The sequence below is a fragment of the Schistocerca cancellata genome, unplaced genomic scaffold (genome assembly GCF_023864275.1).
Source record: "Schistocerca cancellata isolate TAMUIC-IGC-003103 unplaced genomic scaffold, iqSchCanc2.1 HiC_scaffold_831, whole genome shotgun sequence".
Taxonomy (NCBI): domain Eukaryota; kingdom Metazoa; phylum Arthropoda; class Insecta; order Orthoptera; family Acrididae; genus Schistocerca; species Schistocerca cancellata.
In genome coordinates, this window is record NW_026046842.1 from 134559 (window position 1) to 153545 (window position 18987).

The 18987-nt window shown below is 50.5% G+C and overlaps 32 non-coding genes across 32 annotated transcripts; all 32 read left to right on the top strand.

Moving 5' to 3' along the window:
• The first annotated feature begins 81 nt into the window (after positions 1 to 81).
• On the top strand, positions 82 to 155 carry Trnan-guu (transfer RNA asparagine (anticodon GUU)). Its single transcript has one exon. It is a non-coding gene; the product is annotated as a tRNA-Asn (tRNA).
• A 694-nt stretch (positions 156 to 849) lies between these two features.
• Positions 850 to 921, top strand: Trnat-cgu (transfer RNA threonine (anticodon CGU)). Its single transcript has one exon. It is a non-coding gene; the product is annotated as a tRNA-Thr (tRNA).
• A 323-nt stretch (positions 922 to 1244) lies between these two features.
• On the top strand, positions 1245 to 1318 carry Trnan-guu (transfer RNA asparagine (anticodon GUU)). The gene has a single exon. It is a non-coding gene; the product is annotated as a tRNA-Asn (tRNA).
• A 694-nt stretch (positions 1319 to 2012) lies between these two features.
• Positions 2013 to 2084, top strand: Trnat-cgu (transfer RNA threonine (anticodon CGU)). Its single transcript has one exon. It is a non-coding gene; the product is annotated as a tRNA-Thr (tRNA).
• Positions 2085 to 2407: 323 nt separating this feature from the next.
• Trnan-guu (transfer RNA asparagine (anticodon GUU)) lies at positions 2408 to 2481 on the top strand. Its single transcript has one exon. It is a non-coding gene; the product is annotated as a tRNA-Asn (tRNA).
• A 688-nt stretch (positions 2482 to 3169) lies between these two features.
• Positions 3170 to 3241, top strand: Trnat-cgu (transfer RNA threonine (anticodon CGU)). Its single transcript has one exon. It is a non-coding gene; the product is annotated as a tRNA-Thr (tRNA).
• A 316-nt stretch (positions 3242 to 3557) lies between these two features.
• On the top strand, positions 3558 to 3631 carry Trnan-guu (transfer RNA asparagine (anticodon GUU)). The gene has a single exon. It is a non-coding gene; the product is annotated as a tRNA-Asn (tRNA).
• A 694-nt stretch (positions 3632 to 4325) lies between these two features.
• On the top strand, positions 4326 to 4397 carry Trnat-cgu (transfer RNA threonine (anticodon CGU)). The gene has a single exon. It is a non-coding gene; the product is annotated as a tRNA-Thr (tRNA).
• Positions 4398 to 4720: 323 nt separating this feature from the next.
• On the top strand, positions 4721 to 4794 carry Trnan-guu (transfer RNA asparagine (anticodon GUU)). Its single transcript has one exon. It is a non-coding gene; the product is annotated as a tRNA-Asn (tRNA).
• Positions 4795 to 5488: 694 nt separating this feature from the next.
• On the top strand, positions 5489 to 5560 carry Trnat-cgu (transfer RNA threonine (anticodon CGU)). Its single transcript has one exon. It is a non-coding gene; the product is annotated as a tRNA-Thr (tRNA).
• A 323-nt stretch (positions 5561 to 5883) lies between these two features.
• On the top strand, positions 5884 to 5957 carry Trnan-guu (transfer RNA asparagine (anticodon GUU)). Its single transcript has one exon. It is a non-coding gene; the product is annotated as a tRNA-Asn (tRNA).
• A 688-nt stretch (positions 5958 to 6645) lies between these two features.
• Positions 6646 to 6717, top strand: Trnat-cgu (transfer RNA threonine (anticodon CGU)). Its single transcript has one exon. It is a non-coding gene; the product is annotated as a tRNA-Thr (tRNA).
• Positions 6718 to 7033: 316 nt separating this feature from the next.
• On the top strand, positions 7034 to 7107 carry Trnan-guu (transfer RNA asparagine (anticodon GUU)). Its single transcript has one exon. It is a non-coding gene; the product is annotated as a tRNA-Asn (tRNA).
• Positions 7108 to 7801: 694 nt separating this feature from the next.
• On the top strand, positions 7802 to 7873 carry Trnat-cgu (transfer RNA threonine (anticodon CGU)). Its single transcript has one exon. It is a non-coding gene; the product is annotated as a tRNA-Thr (tRNA).
• Positions 7874 to 8196: 323 nt separating this feature from the next.
• Trnan-guu (transfer RNA asparagine (anticodon GUU)) lies at positions 8197 to 8270 on the top strand. The gene has a single exon. It is a non-coding gene; the product is annotated as a tRNA-Asn (tRNA).
• A 697-nt stretch (positions 8271 to 8967) lies between these two features.
• Trnat-cgu (transfer RNA threonine (anticodon CGU)) lies at positions 8968 to 9039 on the top strand. Its single transcript has one exon. It is a non-coding gene; the product is annotated as a tRNA-Thr (tRNA).
• Positions 9040 to 9362: 323 nt separating this feature from the next.
• Trnan-guu (transfer RNA asparagine (anticodon GUU)) lies at positions 9363 to 9436 on the top strand. The gene has a single exon. It is a non-coding gene; the product is annotated as a tRNA-Asn (tRNA).
• Positions 9437 to 10124: 688 nt separating this feature from the next.
• Positions 10125 to 10196, top strand: Trnat-cgu (transfer RNA threonine (anticodon CGU)). The gene has a single exon. It is a non-coding gene; the product is annotated as a tRNA-Thr (tRNA).
• Positions 10197 to 10512: 316 nt separating this feature from the next.
• Positions 10513 to 10586, top strand: Trnan-guu (transfer RNA asparagine (anticodon GUU)). Its single transcript has one exon. It is a non-coding gene; the product is annotated as a tRNA-Asn (tRNA).
• Positions 10587 to 11274: 688 nt separating this feature from the next.
• On the top strand, positions 11275 to 11346 carry Trnat-cgu (transfer RNA threonine (anticodon CGU)). Its single transcript has one exon. It is a non-coding gene; the product is annotated as a tRNA-Thr (tRNA).
• A 323-nt stretch (positions 11347 to 11669) lies between these two features.
• Positions 11670 to 11743, top strand: Trnan-guu (transfer RNA asparagine (anticodon GUU)). The gene has a single exon. It is a non-coding gene; the product is annotated as a tRNA-Asn (tRNA).
• A 688-nt stretch (positions 11744 to 12431) lies between these two features.
• Positions 12432 to 12503, top strand: Trnat-cgu (transfer RNA threonine (anticodon CGU)). Its single transcript has one exon. It is a non-coding gene; the product is annotated as a tRNA-Thr (tRNA).
• A 316-nt stretch (positions 12504 to 12819) lies between these two features.
• On the top strand, positions 12820 to 12893 carry Trnan-guu (transfer RNA asparagine (anticodon GUU)). Its single transcript has one exon. It is a non-coding gene; the product is annotated as a tRNA-Asn (tRNA).
• Positions 12894 to 13581: 688 nt separating this feature from the next.
• On the top strand, positions 13582 to 13653 carry Trnat-cgu (transfer RNA threonine (anticodon CGU)). Its single transcript has one exon. It is a non-coding gene; the product is annotated as a tRNA-Thr (tRNA).
• A 316-nt stretch (positions 13654 to 13969) lies between these two features.
• Trnan-guu (transfer RNA asparagine (anticodon GUU)) lies at positions 13970 to 14043 on the top strand. Its single transcript has one exon. It is a non-coding gene; the product is annotated as a tRNA-Asn (tRNA).
• A 688-nt stretch (positions 14044 to 14731) lies between these two features.
• Positions 14732 to 14803, top strand: Trnat-cgu (transfer RNA threonine (anticodon CGU)). The gene has a single exon. It is a non-coding gene; the product is annotated as a tRNA-Thr (tRNA).
• A 316-nt stretch (positions 14804 to 15119) lies between these two features.
• On the top strand, positions 15120 to 15193 carry Trnan-guu (transfer RNA asparagine (anticodon GUU)). The gene has a single exon. It is a non-coding gene; the product is annotated as a tRNA-Asn (tRNA).
• Positions 15194 to 16300: 1107 nt separating this feature from the next.
• Trnat-cgu (transfer RNA threonine (anticodon CGU)) lies at positions 16301 to 16372 on the top strand. The gene has a single exon. It is a non-coding gene; the product is annotated as a tRNA-Thr (tRNA).
• A 316-nt stretch (positions 16373 to 16688) lies between these two features.
• Positions 16689 to 16762, top strand: Trnan-guu (transfer RNA asparagine (anticodon GUU)). Its single transcript has one exon. It is a non-coding gene; the product is annotated as a tRNA-Asn (tRNA).
• Positions 16763 to 17456: 694 nt separating this feature from the next.
• Trnat-cgu (transfer RNA threonine (anticodon CGU)) lies at positions 17457 to 17528 on the top strand. Its single transcript has one exon. It is a non-coding gene; the product is annotated as a tRNA-Thr (tRNA).
• Positions 17529 to 17851: 323 nt separating this feature from the next.
• Trnan-guu (transfer RNA asparagine (anticodon GUU)) lies at positions 17852 to 17925 on the top strand. The gene has a single exon. It is a non-coding gene; the product is annotated as a tRNA-Asn (tRNA).
• A 694-nt stretch (positions 17926 to 18619) lies between these two features.
• Trnat-cgu (transfer RNA threonine (anticodon CGU)) lies at positions 18620 to 18691 on the top strand. Its single transcript has one exon. It is a non-coding gene; the product is annotated as a tRNA-Thr (tRNA).
• The last annotated feature ends 296 nt before the right edge of the window (positions 18692 to 18987 follow it).

An 18987-nucleotide genomic window follows, 5' to 3' on the forward strand; every position in this document is an offset into this window, starting at 1 on the left:
AGGCGTAAGCAGATGCTACCATTCTGCGAGATTCCTGCAGAAGGTATACGAACTGCGTTGATATGCACAGCACAAGTCAAGGCCTCCGTGGCGCAATCGGCTAGCGCGTTCGGCTGTTAACCGAAAGGTTGGTGGTTCGAGCCCACCCGGGGGCGAAATCGTTTTAACCGTCACCCAGGTGAGGACATACGTCAACTTTGTTAGAGATACACAGCTAGTGTGACAACTTGGCTGTGTTGAGTGATGCCACAGAGCCTTATACACATTCAGCCAAGTGACACTGTAGGTAAAAACATGGCCCTGCACAGACGTTCTACTGTTTTCCTATTTATTCGTCATGTGTGACACTGCAGTAGAGCGACGCCCACTACAAAAGACGTATTCTTTACATTCAATTTCAGCGTATACGTCGCGAGTGCCATATGACAGGGCCTGTCTCTCGATGTCGATTTCTATTTGGTGTCTCTTAAGTGTCGGTCTGCAGTAGGCCGCTGCTGGCCGAGCGACGTGCAGTCGCCTTACATGAAGCCCCATGGGCAACGCCAGTGCCACTGTGGACAACAGCATACTGCAGCCAGAGAGAGGAGCCGAAAGGCGCATTTCGCAGTCGAGCCACGCAATCCAACAAACTGTGCACTAGGTCAAAATTGTGCAGACCGCAAACGCTTGGTGGCACGACGCTCGTCGTCGATCGTAAGGGCGAAACAGTCAAGAGATTTGGAAAACGGCAATGTGGACACCCCCAGCAGCAGCAGCAGCTGTGTGCCAAATCCGTTATCTGGTCGAGGGCTGCAAGATTCAGTATGATGAAGTGACAATTCGGGGATAGCTCACAAACGCGCAGCTGCCGCCTTCTTAGCTCAGTGGTAGAGCACTGGTCTCGTAAACCAGGGGTCGTGAGTTCGAACCTCACAGAAGGCATTCATTTTTTTAACCTTCCCGCAAGGAGCGGAGCTATCGCGAGCAGCATCTAACACATGGCAGTACACTGAATGGAAGGGATGTTCTACAACCTATAACAAGTATCCTACTGGCCTCAGAGGTTTTCTGATTGCATAGGGAGAACAGTGGTTTGTATGCATTTTGTAGTATAATGTCATGCTTGGCGATGTCATTCGTTTACGAGCGTCGCTACAGTGTGCATGCATTTTATCCATGTGAAGAGGCGTAAGCAGATGCTACCATTCTGCGAGATTCCTGCAGAAGGTATACGAACTGCGTTGATATGCACAGCACAAGTCAAGGCCTCCGTGGCGCAATCGGCTAGCGCGTTCGGCTGTTAACCGAAAGGTTGGTGGTTCGAGCCCACCTGGGGGCGAAATCGTTTTCACCGTCACCCAGGTGAGGACATACGTCAACTTTGTTAGAGATACACAGCTAGTGTGACAACTTGGCTGTGTTGAGTGATGCCACAGAGCCTTATACACATTCAGCCAAGTGACACTGTAGGTAAAAACATGGCCCTACACAGACGTTCTACTGTTTTCCTATTTATTCGTCATGTGTGACACTGCAGTAGAGCGACGCCCACTACAAAAGACGTATTCTTTACATTCAATTTCAGCGTATACGTCGCGAGTGCCATATGACAGGGCCTGTCTCTCGATGTCGATTTCTATTTGGTGTCTCTTAAGTGTCGGTCTGCAGTAGGCCGCTGCTGGCCGAGCGACGTGCAGTCGCCTTACATGAAGCCCCATGGGCAACGCCAGTGCCACTGTGGACAACAGCATACTGCAGCCAGAGAGAGGAGCCGAAAGGCGCATTTCGCAGTCGAGCCACGCAATCCAACAAACTGTGCACTAGGTCAAGATTGTGCAGACCGCAAACGTTTGGTGGCACGACGCTCGTCGTCGATCGTAAGGGCGAAACAGTCAAGAGATTTGGAAAACGGCAATGTGGACACCCCCAGCAGCAGCAGCAGCTGTGTGCCAAATCCGTTATCTGGTCGAGGGCTGCAAGATTCAGTATGATGAAGTGACAATTCGGGGATAGCTCACAAACGCGCAGCTGCCGCCTTCTTAGCTCAGTGGTAGAGCACTGGTCTCGTAAACCAGGGGTCGTGAGTTCGAACCTCACAGAAGGCATTCATTTTTTTAACCTTCCCGCAAGGAGCGGAGCTATCGCGAGCAGCATCTAACACATGGCAGTACACTGAATGGAAGGGATGTTCTACAACCTATAACAAGTATCCTACTGGCCTCAGAGGTTTTCTGATTGCATAGGGAGAACAGTGGTTTGTATGCATTTTGTAGTATAATGTCATGCTTGGCGATGTCATTCGTTTACGAGCGTCGCTACAGTGTGCATGCATTTTATCCATGTGAAGAGGCGTAAGCAGATGCTACCATTCTGCGAGATTCCTGCAGAAGGTATACGAACTGCGTTGATATGCACAGCACAAGTCAAGGCCTCCGTGGCGCAATCGGCTAGCGCGTTCGGCTGTTAACCGAAAGGTTGGTGGTTCGAGCCCACCCGGGGGCGAAATCGTTTTAACCGTCACCCAGGTGAGGACATACGTCAACTTTGTTAGAGATACACAGCTAGTGTGACAACTTGGCTGTGTTGAGTGATGCCACAGAGCCTTATACACATTCAGCCAAGTGACACTGTAGGTAAAAACATGGCCCTGCACAGACGTTCTACTGTTTTCCTATTTATTCGTCATGTGTGACACTGCAGTAGAGCGACGCCCACTACAAAAGACGTATTCTTTACATTCAATTTCAGCGTATACGTCGCGAGTGCCATATGACAGGGCCTGTCTCTCGATGTCGATTTCTATTTGGTGTCTCTTAAGTGTCGGTCTGCAGTAGGCCGCTGCTGGCCGAGCGACGTGCAGTCGCCTTACATGAAGCCCCATGGGCAACGCCAGTGCCACTGTGGACAACAGCATACTGCAGCCAGAGAGAGGAGCCGAAAGGCGCATTTCGCAGTCGAGCCACGCAATCCAACAAACTGTGCACTAGGTCAAGATTGTGCAGACCGCAAACGCTTGGTGGCACGACGCTCGTCGTCGATCGTAAGGGCGAAACAGTCAAGAGATTTGGAAAACTGCAATGTGGACACCCCCAGCAGCAGCTGTGTGCCAAATCCGTTATCTGGTCGAGGGCTGCAAGATTCAGTATGATGAAGTGACAATTCGGGGATAGCTCACAAACGCGCAGCTGCCGCCTTCTTAGCTCAGTGGTAGAGCACTGGTCTCGTAAACCAGGGGTCGTGAGTTCGAACCTCACAGAAGGCATTCATTTTTTTAACCTTCCCGCAAGGAGCGGAGCTATCGCGAGCAGCATCTAACACATGGCAGTACACTGAATGGAAGGGATGTTCTACAAACTATAACAAGTATCCTACTGGCCTCAGAGGTTTTCTGATTGCATAGGGAGAACAGTGGTTTGTATGCATTTTGTAGTATAATGTCATGCTTGGCGATGTCATTGAGCGTCGCTACAGTGTGCATGCATTTTATCCATGTGAAGAGGCGTAAGCAGATGCTACCATTCTGCGAGATTCCTGCAGAAGGTATACGAACTGCGTTGATATGCACAGCACAAGTCAAGGCCTCCGTGGCGCAATCGGCTAGCGCGTTCGGCTGTTAACCGAAAGGTTGGTGGTTCGAGCCCACCCGGGGGCGAAATCGTTTTAACCGTCACCCAGGTGAGGACATACGTCAACTTTGTTAGAGATACACAGCTAGTGTGACAACTTGGCTGTGTTGAGTGATGCCACAGAGCCTTATACACATTCAGCCAAGTGACACTGTAGGTAAAAACATGGCCCTGCACAGACGTTCTACTGTTTTCCTATTTATTCGTCATGTGTGACACTGCAGTAGAGCGACGCCCACTACAAAAGACGTATTCTTTACATTCAATTTCAGCGTATACGTCGCGAGTGCCATATGACAGGGCCTGTCTCTCGATGTCGATTTCTATTTGGTGTCTCTTAAGTGTCGGTCTGCAGTAGGCCGCTGCTGGCCGAGCGACGTGCAGTCGCCTTACATGAAGCCCCATGGGCAACGCCAGTGCCACTGTGGACAACAGCATACTGCAGCCAGAGAGAGGAGCCGAAAGGCGCATTTCGCAGTCGAGCCACGCAATCCAACAAACTGTGCACTAGGTCAAAATTGTGCAGACCGCAAACGCTTGGTGGCACGACGCTCGTCGTCGATCGTAAGGGCGAAACAGTCAAGAGATTTGGAAAACGGCAATGTGGACACCCCCAGCAGCAGCAGCAGCTGTGTGCCAAATCCGTTATCTGGTCGAGGGCTGCAAGATTCAGTATGATGAAGTGACAATTCGGGGATAGCTCACAAACGCGCAGCTGCCGCCTTCTTAGCTCAGTGGTAGAGCACTGGTCTCGTAAACCAGGGGTCGTGAGTTCGAACCTCACAGAAGGCATTCATTTTTTTAACCTTCCCGCAAGGAGCGGAGCTATCGCGAGCAGCATCTAACACATGGCAGTACACTGAATGGAAGGGATGTTCTACAACCTATAACAAGTATCCTACTGGCCTCAGAGGTTTTCTGATTGCATAGGGAGAACAGTGGTTTGTATGCATTTTGTAGTATAATGTCATGCTTGGCGATGTCATTCGTTTACGAGCGTCGCTACAGTGTGCATGCATTTTATCCATGTGAAGAGGCGTAAGCAGATGCTACCATTCTGCGAGATTCCTGCAGAAGGTATACGAACTGCGTTGATATGCACAGCACAAGTCAAGGCCTCCGTGGCGCAATCGGCTAGCGCGTTCGGCTGTTAACCGAAAGGTTGGTGGTTCGAGCCCACCTGGGGGCGAAATCGTTTTCACCGTCACCCAGGTGAGGACATACGTCAACTTTGTTAGAGATACACAGCTAGTGTGACAACTTGGCTGTGTTGAGTGATGCCACAGAGCCTTATACACATTCAGCCAAGTGACACTGTAGGTAAAAACATGGCCCTACACAGACGTTCTACTGTTTTCCTATTTATTCGTCATGTGTGACACTGCAGTAGAGCGACGCCCACTACAAAAGACGTATTCTTTACATTCAATTTCAGCGTATACGTCGCGAGTGCCATATGACAGGGCCTGTCTCTCGATGTCGATTTCTATTTGGTGTCTCTTAAGTGTCGGTCTGCAGTAGGCCGCTGCTGGCCGAGCGACGTGCAGTCGCCTTACATGAAGCCCCATGGGCAACGCCAGTGCCACTGTGGACAACAGCATACTGCAGCCAGAGAGAGGAGCCGAAAGGCGCATTTCGCAGTCGAGCCACGCAATCCAACAAACTGTGCACTAGGTCAAGATTGTGCAGACCGCAAACGTTTGGTGGCACGACGCTCGTCGTCGATCGTAAGGGCGAAACAGTCAAGAGATTTGGAAAACGGCAATGTGGACACCCCCAGCAGCAGCAGCAGCTGTGTGCCAAATCCGTTATCTGGTCGAGGGCTGCAAGATTCAGTATGATGAAGTGACAATTCGGGGATAGCTCACAAACGCGCAGCTGCCGCCTTCTTAGCTCAGTGGTAGAGCACTGGTCTCGTAAACCAGGGGTCGTGAGTTCGAACCTCACAGAAGGCATTCATTTTTTTAACCTTCCCGCAAGGAGCGGAGCTATCGCGAGCAGCATCTAACACATGGCAGTACACTGAATGGAAGGGATGTTCTACAACCTATAACAAGTATCCTACTGGCCTCAGAGGTTTTCTGATTGCATAGGGAGAACAGTGGTTTGTATGCATTTTGTAGTATAATGTCATGCTTGGCGATGTCATTCGTTTACGAGCGTCGCTACAGTGTGCATGCATTTTATCCATGTGAAGAGGCGTAAGCAGATGCTACCATTCTGCGAGATTCCTGCAGAAGGTATACGAACTGCGTTGATATGCACAGCACAAGTCAAGGCCTCCGTGGCGCAATCGGCTAGCGCGTTCGGCTGTTAACCGAAAGGTTGGTGGTTCGAGCCCACCCGGGGGCGAAATCGTTTTAACCGTCACCCAGGTGAGGACATACGTCAACTTTGTTAGAGATACACAGCTAGTGTGACAACTTGGCTGTGTTGAGTGATGCCACAGAGCCTTATACACATTCAGCCAAGTGACACTGTAGGTAAAAACATGGCCCTGCACAGACGTTCTACTGTTTTCCTATTTATTCGTCATGTGTGACACTGCAGTAGAGCGACGCCCACTACAAAAGACGTATTCTTTACATTCAATTTCAGCGTATACGTCGCGAGTGCCATATGACAGGGCCTGTCTCTCGATGTCGATTTCTATTTGGTGTCTCTTAAGTGTCGGTCTGCAGTAGGCCGCTGCTGGCCGAGCGACGTGCAGTCGCCTTACATGAAGCCCCATGGGCAACGCCAGTGCCACTGTGGACAACAGCATACTGCAGCCAGAGAGAGGAGCCGAAAGGCGCATTTCGCAGTCGAGCCACGCAATCCAACAAACTGTGCACTAGGTCAAGATTGTGCAGACCGCAAACGCTTGGTGGCACGACGCTCGTCGTCGATCGTAAGGGCGAAACAGTCAAGAGATTTGGAAAACTGCAATGTGGACACCCCCAGCAGCAGCTGTGTGCCAAATCCGTTATCTGGTCGAGGGCTGCAAGATTCAGTATGATGAAGTGACAATTCGGGGATAGCTCACAAACGCGCAGCTGCCGCCTTCTTAGCTCAGTGGTAGAGCACTGGTCTCGTAAACCAGGGGTCGTGAGTTCGAACCTCACAGAAGGCATTCATTTTTTTAACCTTCCCGCAAGGAGCGGAGCTATCGCGAGCAGCATCTAACACATGGCAGTACACTGAATGGAAGGGATGTTCTACAAACTATAACAAGTATCCTACTGGCCTCAGAGGTTTTCTGATTGCATAGGGAGAACAGTGGTTTGTATGCATTTTGTAGTATAATGTCATGCTTGGCGATGTCATTGAGCGTCGCTACAGTGTGCATGCATTTTATCCATGTGAAGAGGCGTAAGCAGATGCTACCATTCTGCGAGATTCCTGCAGAAGGTATACGAACTGCGTTGATATGCACAGCACAAGTCAAGGCCTCCGTGGCGCAATCGGCTAGCGCGTTCGGCTGTTAACCGAAAGGTTGGTGGTTCGAGCCCACCCGGGGGCGAAATCGTTTTAACCGTCACCCAGGTGAGGACATACGTCAACTTTGTTAGAGATACACAGCTAGTGTGACAACTTGGCTGTGTTGAGTGATGCCACAGAGCCTTATACACATTCAGCCAAGTGACACTGTAGGTAAAAACATGGCCCTGCACAGACGTTCTACTGTTTTCCTATTTATTCGTCATGTGTGACACTGCAGTAGAGCGACGCCCACTACAAAAGACGTATTCTTTACATTCAATTTCAGCGTATACGTCGCGAGTGCCATATGACAGGGCCTGTCTCTCGATGTCGATTTCTATTTGGTGTCTCTTAAGTGTCGGTCTGCAGTAGGCCGCTGCTGGCCGAGCGACGTGCAGTCGCCTTACATGAAGCCCCATGGGCAACGCCAGTGCCACTGTGGACAACAGCATACTGCAGCCAGAGAGAGGAGCCGAAAGGCGCATTTCGCAGTCGAGCCACGCAATCCAACAAACTGTGCACTAGGTCAAGATTGTGCAGACCGCAAACGTTTGGTGGCACGACGCTCGTCGTCGATCGTAAGGGCGAAACAGTCAAGAGATTTGGAAAACGGCAATGTGGACACCCCCAGCAGCAGCAGCAGCTGTGTGCCAAATCCGTTATCTGGTCGAGGGCTGCAAGATTCAGTATGATGAAGTGACAATTCGGGGATAGCTCACAAACGCGCAGCTGCCGCCTTCTTAGCTCAGTGGTAGAGCACTGGTCTCGTAAACCAGGGGTCGTGAGTTCGAACCTCACAGAAGGCATTCATTTTTTTAACCTTCCCGCAAGGAGCGGAGCTATCGCGAGCAGCATCTAACACATGGCAGTACACTGAATGGAAGGGATGTTCTACAACCTATAACAAGTATCCTACTGGCCTCAGAGGTTTTCTGATTGCATAGGGAGAACAGTGGTTTGTATGCATTTTGTAGTATAATGTCATGCTTGGCGATGTCATTCGTTTACGAGCGTCGCTACAGTGTGCATGCATTTTATCCATGTGAAGAGGCGTAAGCAGATGCTACCATTCTGCGAGATTCCTGCAGAAGGTATACGAACTGCGTTGATATGCACAGCACAAGTCAAGGCCTCCGTGGCGCAATCGGCTAGCGCGTTCGGCTGTTAACCGAAAGGTTGGTGGTTCGAGCCCACCTGGGGGCGAAATCGTTTTCACCGTCACCCAGGTGAGGACATACGTCAACTTTGTTAGAGATACACAGCTAGTGTGACAACTTGGCTGTGTTGAGTGATGCCACAGAGCCTTATACACATTCAGCCAAGTGACACTGTAGGTAAAAACATGGCCCTACACAGACGTTCTACTGTTTTCCTATTTATTCGTCATGTGTGACACTGCAGTAGAGCGACGCCCACTACAAAAGACGTATTCTTTACATTCAATTTCAGCGTATACGTCGCGAGTGCCATATGACAGGGCCTGTCTCTCGATGTCGATTTCTATTTGGTGTCTCTTAAGTGTCGGTCTGCAGTAGGCCGCTGCTGGCCGAGCGACGTGCAGTCGCCTTACATGAAGCCCCATGGGCAACGCCAGTGCCACTGTGGACAACAGCATACTGCAGCCAGAGAGAGGAGCCGAAAGGCGCATTTCGCAGTCGAGCCACGCAATCCAACAAACTGTGCACTAGGTCAAGATTGTGCAGACCGCAAACGTTTGGTGGCACGACGCTCGTCGTCGATCGTAAGGGCGAAACAGTCAAGAGATTTGGAAAACGGCAATGTGGACACCCCCAGCAGCAGCAGCAGCAGCTGTGTGCCAAATCCGTTATCTGGTCGAGGGCTGCAAGATTCAGTATGATGAAGTGACAATTCGGGGATAGCTCACAAACGCGCAGCTGCCGCCTTCTTAGCTCAGTGGTAGAGCACTGGTCTCGTAAACCAGGGGTCGTGAGTTCGAACCTCACAGAAGGCATTCATTTTTTTAACCTTCCCGCAAGGAGCGGAGCTATCGCGAGCAGCATCTAACACATGGCAGTACACTGAATGGAAGGGATGTTCTACAACCTATAACAAGTATCCTACTGGCCTCAGAGGTTTTCTGATTGCATAGGGAGAACAGTGGTTTGTATGCATTTTGTAGTATAATGTCATGCTTGGCGATGTCATTCGTTTACGAGCGTCGCTACAGTGTGCATGCATTTTATCCATGTGAAGAGGCGTAAGCAGATGCTACCATTCTGCGAGATTCCTGCAGAAGGTATACGAACTGCGTTGATATGCACAGCACAAGTCAAGGCCTCCGTGGCGCAATCGGCTAGCGCGTTCGGCTGTTAACCGAAAGGTTGGTGGTTCGAGCCCACCCGGGGGCGAAATCGTTTTAACCGTCACCCAGGTGAGGACATACGTCAACTTTGTTAGAGATACACAGCTAGTGTGACAACTTGGCTGTGTTGAGTGATGCCACAGAGCCTTATACACATTCAGCCAAGTGACACTGTAGGTAAAAACATGGCCCTGCACAGACGTTCTACTGTTTTCCTATTTATTCGTCATGTGTGACACTGCAGTAGAGCGACGCCCACTACAAAAGACGTATTCTTTACATTCAATTTCAGCGTATACGTCGCGAGTGCCATATGACAGGGCCTGTCTCTCGATGTCGATTTCTATTTGGTGTCTCTTAAGTGTCGGTCTGCAGTAGGCCGCTGCTGGCCGAGCGACGTGCAGTCGCCTTACATGAAGCCCCATGGGCAACGCCAGTGCCACTGTGGACAACAGCATACTGCAGCCAGAGAGAGGAGCCGAAAGGCGCATTTCGCAGTCGAGCCACGCAATCCAACAAACTGTGCACTAGGTCAAGATTGTGCAGAACGCAAACGCTTGGTGGCACGACGCTCGTCGTCGATCGTAAGGGCGAAACAGTCAAGAGATTTGGAAAACTGCAATGTGGACACCCCCAGCAGCAGCTGTGTGCCAAATCCGTTATCTGGTCGAGGGCTGCAAGATTCAGTATGATGAAGTGACAATTCGGGGATAGCTCACAAACGCGCAGCTGCCGCCTTCTTAGCTCAGTGGTAGAGCACTGGTCTCGTAAACCAGGGGTCGTGAGTTCGAACCTCACAGAAGGCATTCATTTTTTTAACCTTCCCGCAAGGAGCGGAGCTATCGCGAGCAGCATCTAACACATGGCAGTACACTGAATGGAAGGGATGTTCTACAACCTATAACAAGTATCCTACTGGCCTCAGAGGTTTTCTGATTGCATAGGGAGAACAGTGGTTTGTATGCATTTTGTAGTATAATGTCATGCTTGGCGATGTCATTGAGCGTCGCTACAGTGTGCATGCATTTTATCCATGTGAAGAGGCGTAAGCAGATGCTACCATTCTGCGAGATTCCTGCAGAAGGTATACGAACTGCGTTGATATGCACAGCACAAGTCAAGGCCTCCGTGGCGCAATCGGCTAGCGCGTTCGGCTGTTAACCGAAAGGTTGGTGGTTCGAGCCCACCCGGGGGCGAAATCGTTTTCACCGTCACCCAGGTGAGGACATACGTCAACTTTGTTAGAGATACACAGCTAGTGTGACAACTTGGCTGTGTTGAGTGATGCCACAGAGCCTTATACACATTCAGCCAAGTGACACTGTAGGTAAAAACATGGCCCTGCACAGACGTTCTACTGTTTTCCTATTTATTCGTCATGTGTGACACTGCAGTAGAGCGACGCCCACTACAAAAGACGTATTCTTTACATTCAATTTCAGCGTATACGTCGCGAGTGCCATATGACAGGGCCTGTCTCTCGATGTCGATTTCTATTTGGTGTCTCTTAAGTGTCGGTCTGCAGTAGGCCGCTGCTGGCCGAGCGACGTGCAGTCGCCTTACATGAAGCCCCATGGGCAACGCCAGTGCCACTGTGGACAACAGCATACTGCAGCCAGAGAGAGGAGCCGAAAGGCGCATTTCGCAGTCGAGCCACGCAATCCAACAAACTGTGCACTAGGTCAAGATTGTGCAGACCGCAAACGCTTGGTGGCACGACGCTCGTCGTCGATCGTAAGGGCGAAACAGTCAAGAGATTTGGAAAACTGCAATGTGGACACCCCCAGCAGCAGCTGTGTGCCAAATCCGTTATCTGGTCGAGGGCTGCAAGATTCAGTATGATGAAGTGACAATTCGGGGATAGCTCACAAACGCGCAGCTGCCGCCTTCTTAGCTCAGTGGTAGAGCACTGGTCTCGTAAACCAGGGGTCGTGAGTTCGAACCTCACAGAAGGCATTCATTTTTTTAACCTTCCCGCAAGGAGCGGAGCTATCGCGAGCAGCATCTAACACATGGCAGTACACTGAATGGAAGGGATGTTCTACAACCTATAACAAGTATCCTACTGGCCTCAGAGGTTTTCTGATTGCATAGGGAGAACAGTGGTTTGTATGCATTTTGTAGTATAATGTCATGCTTGGCGATGTCATTCGTTTACGAGCGTCGCTACAGTGTGCATGCATTTTATCCATGTGAAGAGGCGTAAGCAGATGCTACCATTCTGCGAGATTCCTGCAGAAGGTATACGAACTGCGTTGATATGCACAGCACAAGTCAAGGCCTCCGTGGCGCAATCGGCTAGCGCGTTCGGCTGTTAACCGAAAGGTTGGTGGTTCGAGCCCACCCGGGGGCGAAATCGTTTTAACCGTCACCCAGGTGAGGACATACGTCAACTTTGTTAGAGATACACAGCTAGTGTGACAACTTGGCTGTGTTGAGTGATGCCACAGAGCCTTATACACATTCAGCCAAGTGACACTGTAGGTAAAAACATGGCCCTGCACAGACGTTCTACTGTTTTCCTATTTATTCGTCATGTGTGACACTGCAGTAGAGCGACGCCCACTACAAAAGACGTATTCTTTACATTCAATTTCAGCGTATACGTCGCGAGTGCCATATGACAGGGCCTGTCTCTCGATGTCGATTTCTATTTGGTGTCTCTTAAGTGTCGGTCTGCAGTAGGCCGCTGCTGGCCGAGCGACGTGCAGTCGCCTTACATGAAGCCCCATGGGCAACGCCAGTGCCACTGTGGACAACAGCATACTGCAGCCAGAGAGAGGAGCCGAAAGGCGCATTTCGCAGTCGAGCCACGCAATCCAACAAACTGTGCACTAGGTCAAGATTGTGCAGACCGCAAACGCTTGGTGGCACGACGCTCGTCGTCGATCGTAAGGGCGAAACAGTCAAGAGATTTGGAAAACTGCAATGTGGACACCCCCAGCAGCAGCTGTGTGCCAAATCCGTTATCTGGTCGAGGGCTGCAAGATTCAGTATGATGAAGTGACAATTCGGGGATAGCTCACAAACGCGCAGCTGCCGCCTTCTTAGCTCAGTGGTAGAGCACTGGTCTCGTAAACCAGGGGTCGTGAGTTCGAACCTCACAGAAGGCATTCATTTTTTTAACCTTCCCGCAAGGAGCGGAGCTATCGCGAGCAGCATCTAACACATGGCAGTACACTGAATGGAAGGGATGTTCTACAACCTATAACAAGTATCCTACTGGCCTCAGAGGTTTTCTGATTGCATAGGGAGAACAGTGGTTTGTATGCATTTTGTAGTATAATGTCATGCTTGGCGATGTCATTGAGCGTCGCTACAGTGTGCATGCATTTTATCCATGTGAAGAGGCGTAAGCAGATGCTACCATTCTGCGAGATTCCTGCAGAAGGTATACGAACTGCGTTGATATGCACAGCACAAGTCAAGGCCTCCGTGGCGCAATCGGCTAGCGCGTTCGGCTGTTAACCGAAAGGTTGGTGGTTCGAGCCCACCCGGGGGCGAAATCGTTTTAACCGTCACCCAGGTGAGGACATACGTCAACTTTGTTAGAGATACACAGCTAGTGTGACAACTTGGCTGTGTTGAGTGATGCCACAGAGCCTTATACACATTCAGCCAAGTGACACTGTAGGTAAAAACATGGCCCTACACAGACGTTCTACTGTTTTCCTATTTATTCGTCATGTGTGACACTGCAGTAGAGCGACGCCCACTACAAAAGACGTATTCTTTACATTCAATTTCAGCGTATACGTCGCGAGTGCCATATGACAGGGCCTGTCTCTCGATGTCGATTTCTATTTGGTGTCTCTTAAGTGTCGGTCTGCAGTAGGCCGCTGCTGGCCGAGCGACGTGCAGTCGCCTTACATGAAGCCCCATGGGCAACGCCAGTGCCACTGTGGACAACAGCATACTGCAGCCAGAGAGAGGAGCCGAAAGGCGCATTTCGCAGTCGAGCCACGCAATCCAACAAACTGTGCACTAGGTCAAGATTGTGCAGACCGCAAACGCTTGGTGGCACGACGCTCGTCGTCGATCGTAAGGGCGAAACAGTCAAGAGATTTGGAAAACTGCAATGTGGACACCCCCAGCAGCAGCTGTGTGCCAAATCCGTTATCTGGTCGAGGGCTGCAAGATTCAGTATGATGAAGTGACAATTCGGGGATAGCTCACAAACGCGCAGCTGCCGCCTTCTTAGCTCAGTGGTAGAGCACTGGTCTCGTAAACCAGGGGTCGTGAGTTCGATCCTCACAGAAGGCATTCATTTTTTTAACCTTCCCGCAAGGAGCGGAGCTATCGCGAGCAGCATCTAACACATGGCAGTACACTGAATGGAAGGGATGTTCTACAACCTATAACAAGTATCCTACTGGCCTCAGAGGTTTTCTGATTGCATAGGGAGAACAGTGGTTTGTATGCATTTTGTAGTATAATGTCATGCTTGGCGATGTCATTGAGCGTCGCTACAGTGTGCATGCATTTTATCCATGTGAAGAGGCGTAAGCAGATGCTACCATTCTGCGAGATTCCTGCAGAAGGTATACGAACTGCGTTGATATGCACAGCACAAGTCAAGGCCTCCGTGGCGCAATCGGCTAGCGCGTTCGGCTGTTAACCGAAAGGTTGGTGGTTCGAGCCCACCCGGGGGCGAAATCGTTTTAACCGTCACCCAGGTGAGGACATACGTCAACTTTGTTAGAGATACACAGCTAGTGTGACAACTTGGCTGTGTTGAGTGATGCCACAGAGCCTTATACACATTCAGCCAAGTGACACTGTAGGTAAAAACATGGCCCTACACAGACGTTCTACTGTTTTCCTATTTATTCGTCATGTGTGACACTGCAGTAGAGCGACGCCCACTACAAAAGACGTATTCTTTACATTCAATTTCAGCGTATACGTCGCGAGTGCCATATGACAGGGCCTGTCTCTCGATGTCGATTTCTATTTGGTGTCTCTTAAGTGTCGGTCTGCAGTAGGCCGCTGCTGGCCGAGCGACGTGCAGTCGCCTTACATGAAGCCCCATGGGCAACGCCAGTGCCACTGTGGACAACAGCATACTGCAGCCAGAGAGAGGAGCCGAAAGGCGCATTTCGCAGTCGAGCCACGCAATCCAACAAACTGTGCACTAGGTCAAGATTGTGCAGACCGCAAACGCTTGGTGGCACGACGCTCGTCGTCGATCGTAAGGGCGAAACAGTCAAGAGATTTGGAAAACTGCAATGTGGACACCCCCAGCAGCAGCTGTGTGCCAAATCCGTTATCTGGTCGAGGGCTGCAAGATTCAGTATGATGAAGTGACAATTCGGGGATAGCTCACAAACGCGCAGCTGCCGCCTTCTTAGCTCAGTGGTAGAGCACTGGTCTCGTAAACCAGGGGTCGTGAGTTCGATCCTCACAGAAGGCATTCATTTTTTTAACCTTCCCGCAAGGAGCGGAGCTATCGCGAGCAGCATCTAACACATGGCAGTACACTGAATGGAAGGGATGTTCTACAACCTATAACAAGTATCCTACTGGCCTCAGAGGTTTTCTGATTGCATAGGGAGAACAGTGGTTTGTATGCATTTTGTAGTATAATGTCATGCTTGGCGATGTCATTGAGCGTCGCTACAGTGTGCATGCATTTTATCCATGTGAAGAGGCGTAAGCAGATGCTACCATTCTGCGAGATTCCTGCAGAAGGTATACGAACTGCGTTGATATGCACAGCACAAGTCAAGGCCTCCGTGGCGCAATCGGCTAGCGCGTTCGGCTGTTAACCGAAAGGTTGGTGGTTCGAGCCCACCCGGGGGCGAAATCGTTTTAACCGTCACCCAGGTGAGGACATACGTCAACTTTGTTAGAGATACACAGCTAGTGTGACAACTTGGCTGTGTTGAGTGATGCCACAGAGCCTTATACACATTCAGCCAAGTGACACTGTAGGTAAAAACATGGCCCTACACAGACGTTCTACTGTTTTCCTATTTATTCGTCATGTGTGACACTGCAGTAGAGCGACGCCCACTACAAAAGACGTATTCTTTACATTCAATTTCAGCGTATACGTCGCGAGTGCCATATGACAGGGCCTGTCTCTCGATGTCGATTTCTATTTGGTGTCTCTTAAGTGTCGGTCTGCAGTAGGCCGCTGCTGGCCGAGCGACGTGCGCAATCGGCTAGCGCGTTCGGCTGTTAACCGAAAGGTTGGTGGTTCGAGCCCACCCGGGGGCGAAATCGTTTTAACCGTCACCCAGGTGAGGACATACGTCAACTTTGTTAGAGATACACAGCTAGTGTGACAACTTGGCTGTGTTGAGTGATGCCACAGAGCCTTATACACATTCAGCCAAGTGACACTGTAGGTAAAAACATGGCCCTACACAGACGTTCTACTGTTTTCCTATTTATTCGTCATGTGTGACACTGCAGTAGAGCGACGCCCACTACAAAAGACGTATTCTTTACATTCAATTTCAGCGTATACGTCGCGAGTGCCATATGACAGGGCCTGTCTCTCGATGTCGATTTCTATTTGGTGTCTCTTAAGTGTCGGTCTGCAGTAGGCCGCTGCTGGCCGAGCGACGTGCAGTCGCCTTACATGAAGCCCCATGGGCAACGCCAGTGCCACTGTGGACAACAGCATACTGCAGCCAGAGAGAGGAGCCGAAAGGCGCATTTCGCAGTCGAGCCACGCAATCCAACAAACTGTGCACTAGGTCAAGATTGTGCAGACCGCAAACGCTTGGTGGCACGACGCTCGTCGTCGATCGTAAGGGCGAAACAGTCAAGAGATTTGGAAAACTGCAATGTGGACACCCCCAGCAGCAGCTGTGTGCCAAATCCGTTATCTGGTCGAGGGCTGCAAGATTCAGTATGATGAAGTGACAATTCGGGGATAGCTCACAAACGCGCAGCTGCCGCCTTCTTAGCTCAGTGGTAGAGCACTGGTCTCGTAAACCAGGGGTCGTGAGTTCGATCCTCACAGAAGGCATTCATTTTTTTAACCTTCCCGCAAGGAGCGGAGCTATCGCGAGCAGCATCTAACACATGGCAGTACACTGAATGGAAGGGATGTTCTACAACCTATAACAAGTATCCTACTGGCCTCAGAGGTTTTCTGATTGCATAGGGAGAACAGTGGTTTGTATGCATTTTGTAGTATAATGTCATGCTTGGCGATGTCATTGAGCGTCGCTACAGTGTGCATGCATTTTATCCATGTGAAGAGGCGTAAGCAGATGCTACCATTCTGCGAGATTCCTGCAGAAGGTATACGAACTGCGTTGATATGCACAGCACAAGTCAAGGCCTCCGTGGCGCAATCGGCTAGCGCGTTCGGCTGTTAACCGAAAGGTTGGTGGTTCGAGCCCACCCGGGGGCGAAATCGTTTTAACCGTCACCCAGGTGAGGACATACGTCAACTTTGTTAGAGATACACAGCTAGTGTGACAACTTGGCTGTGTTGAGTGATGCCACAGAGCCTTATACACATTCAGCCAAGTGACACTGTAGGTAAAAACATGGCCCTACACAGACGTTCTACTGTTTTCCTATTTATTCGTCATGTGTGACACTGCAGTAGAGCGACGCCCACTACAAAAGACGTATTCTTTACATTCAATTTCAGCGTATACGTCGCGAGTGCCATATGACAGGGCCTGTCTCTCGATGTCGATTTCTATTTGGTGTCTCTTAAGTGTCGGTCTGCAGTAGGCCGCTGCTGGCCGAGCGACGTGCAGTCGCCTTACATGAAGCCCCATGGGCAACGCCAGTGCCACTGTGGACAACAGCATACTGCAGCCAGAGAGAGGAGCCGAAAGGCGCATTTCGCAGTCGAGCCACGCAATCCAACAAACTGTGCACTAGGTCAAGATTGTGCAGACCGCAAACGTTTGGTGGCACGACGCTCGTCGTCGATCGTAAGGGCGAAACAGTCAAGAGATTTGGAAAACGGCAATGTGGACACCCCCAGCAGCAGCAGCAGCTGTGTGCCAAATCCGTTATCTGGTCGAGGGCTGCAAGATTCAGTATGATGAAGTGACAATTCGGGGATAGCTCACAAACGCGCAGCTGCCGCCTTCTTAGCTCAGTGGTAGAGCACTGGTCTCGTAAACCAGGGGTCGTGAGTTCGAACCTCACAGAAGGCATTCATTTTTTTAACCTTCCCGCAAGGAGCGGAGCTATCGCGAGCAGCATCTAACACATGGCAGTACACTGAATGGAAGGGATGTTCTACAACCTATAACAAGTATCCTACTGGCCTCAGAGGTTTTCTGATTGCATAGGGAGAACAGTGGTTTGTATGCATTTTGTAGTATAATGTCATGCTTGGCGATGTCATTCGTTTACGAGCGTCGCTACAGTGTGCATGCATTTTATCCATGTGAAGAGGCGTAAGCAGATGCTACCATTCTGCGAGATTCCTGCAGAAGGTATACGAACTGCGTTGATATGCACAGCACAAGTCAAGGCCTCCGTGGCGCAATCGGCTAGCGCGTTCGGCTGTTAACCGAAAGGTTGGTGGTTCGAGCCCACCCGGGGGCGAAATCGTTTTAACCGTCACCCAGGTGAGGACATACGTCAACTTTGTTAGAGATACACAGCTAGTGTGACAACTTGGCTGTGTTGAGTGATGCCACAGAGCCTTATACACATTCAGCCAAGTGACACTGTAGGTAAAAACATGGCCCTACACAGACGTTCTACTGTTTTCCTATTTATTCGTCATGTGTGACACTGCAGTAGAGCGACGCCCACTACAAAAGACGTATTCTTTACATTCAATTTCAGCGTATACGTCGCGAGTGCCATATGACAGGGCCTGTCTCTCGATGTCGATTTCTATTTGGTGTCTCTTAAGTGTCGGTCTGCAGTAGGCCGCTGCTGGCCGAGCGACGTGCAGTCGCCTTACATGAAGCCCCATGGGCAACGCCAGTGCCACTGTGGACAACAGCATACTGCAGCCAGAGAGAGGAGCCGAAAGGCGCATTTCGCAGTCGAGCCACGCAATCCAACAAACTGTGCACTAGGTCAAGATTGTGCAGACCGCAAACGTTTGGTGGCACGACGCTCGTCGTCGATCGTAAGGGCGAAACAGTCAAGAGATTTGGAAAACGGCAATGTGGACACCCCCAGCAGCAGCAGCAGCTGTGTGCCAAATCCGTTATCTGGTCGAGGGCTGCAAGATTCAGTATGATGAAGTGACAATTCGGGGATAGCTCACAAACGCGCAGCTGCCGCCTTCTTAGCTCAGTGGTAGAGCACTGGTCTCGTAAACCAGGGGTCGTGAGTTCGAACCTCACAGAAGGCATTCATTTTTTTAACCTTCCCGCAAGGAGCGGAGCTATTGCGAGCAGCATCTAACACATGGCAGTACACTGAATGGAAGGGATGTTCTACAACCTATAACAAGTATCCTACTGGCCTCAGAGGTTTTCTGATTGCATAGGGAGAACAGTGGTTTGTATGCATTTTGTAGTATAATGTCATGCTTGGCGATGTCATTCGTTTACGAGCGTCGCTACAGTGTGCATGCATTTTATCCATGTGAAGAGGCGTAAGCAGATGCTACCATTCTGCGAGATTCCTGCAGAAGGTATACGAACT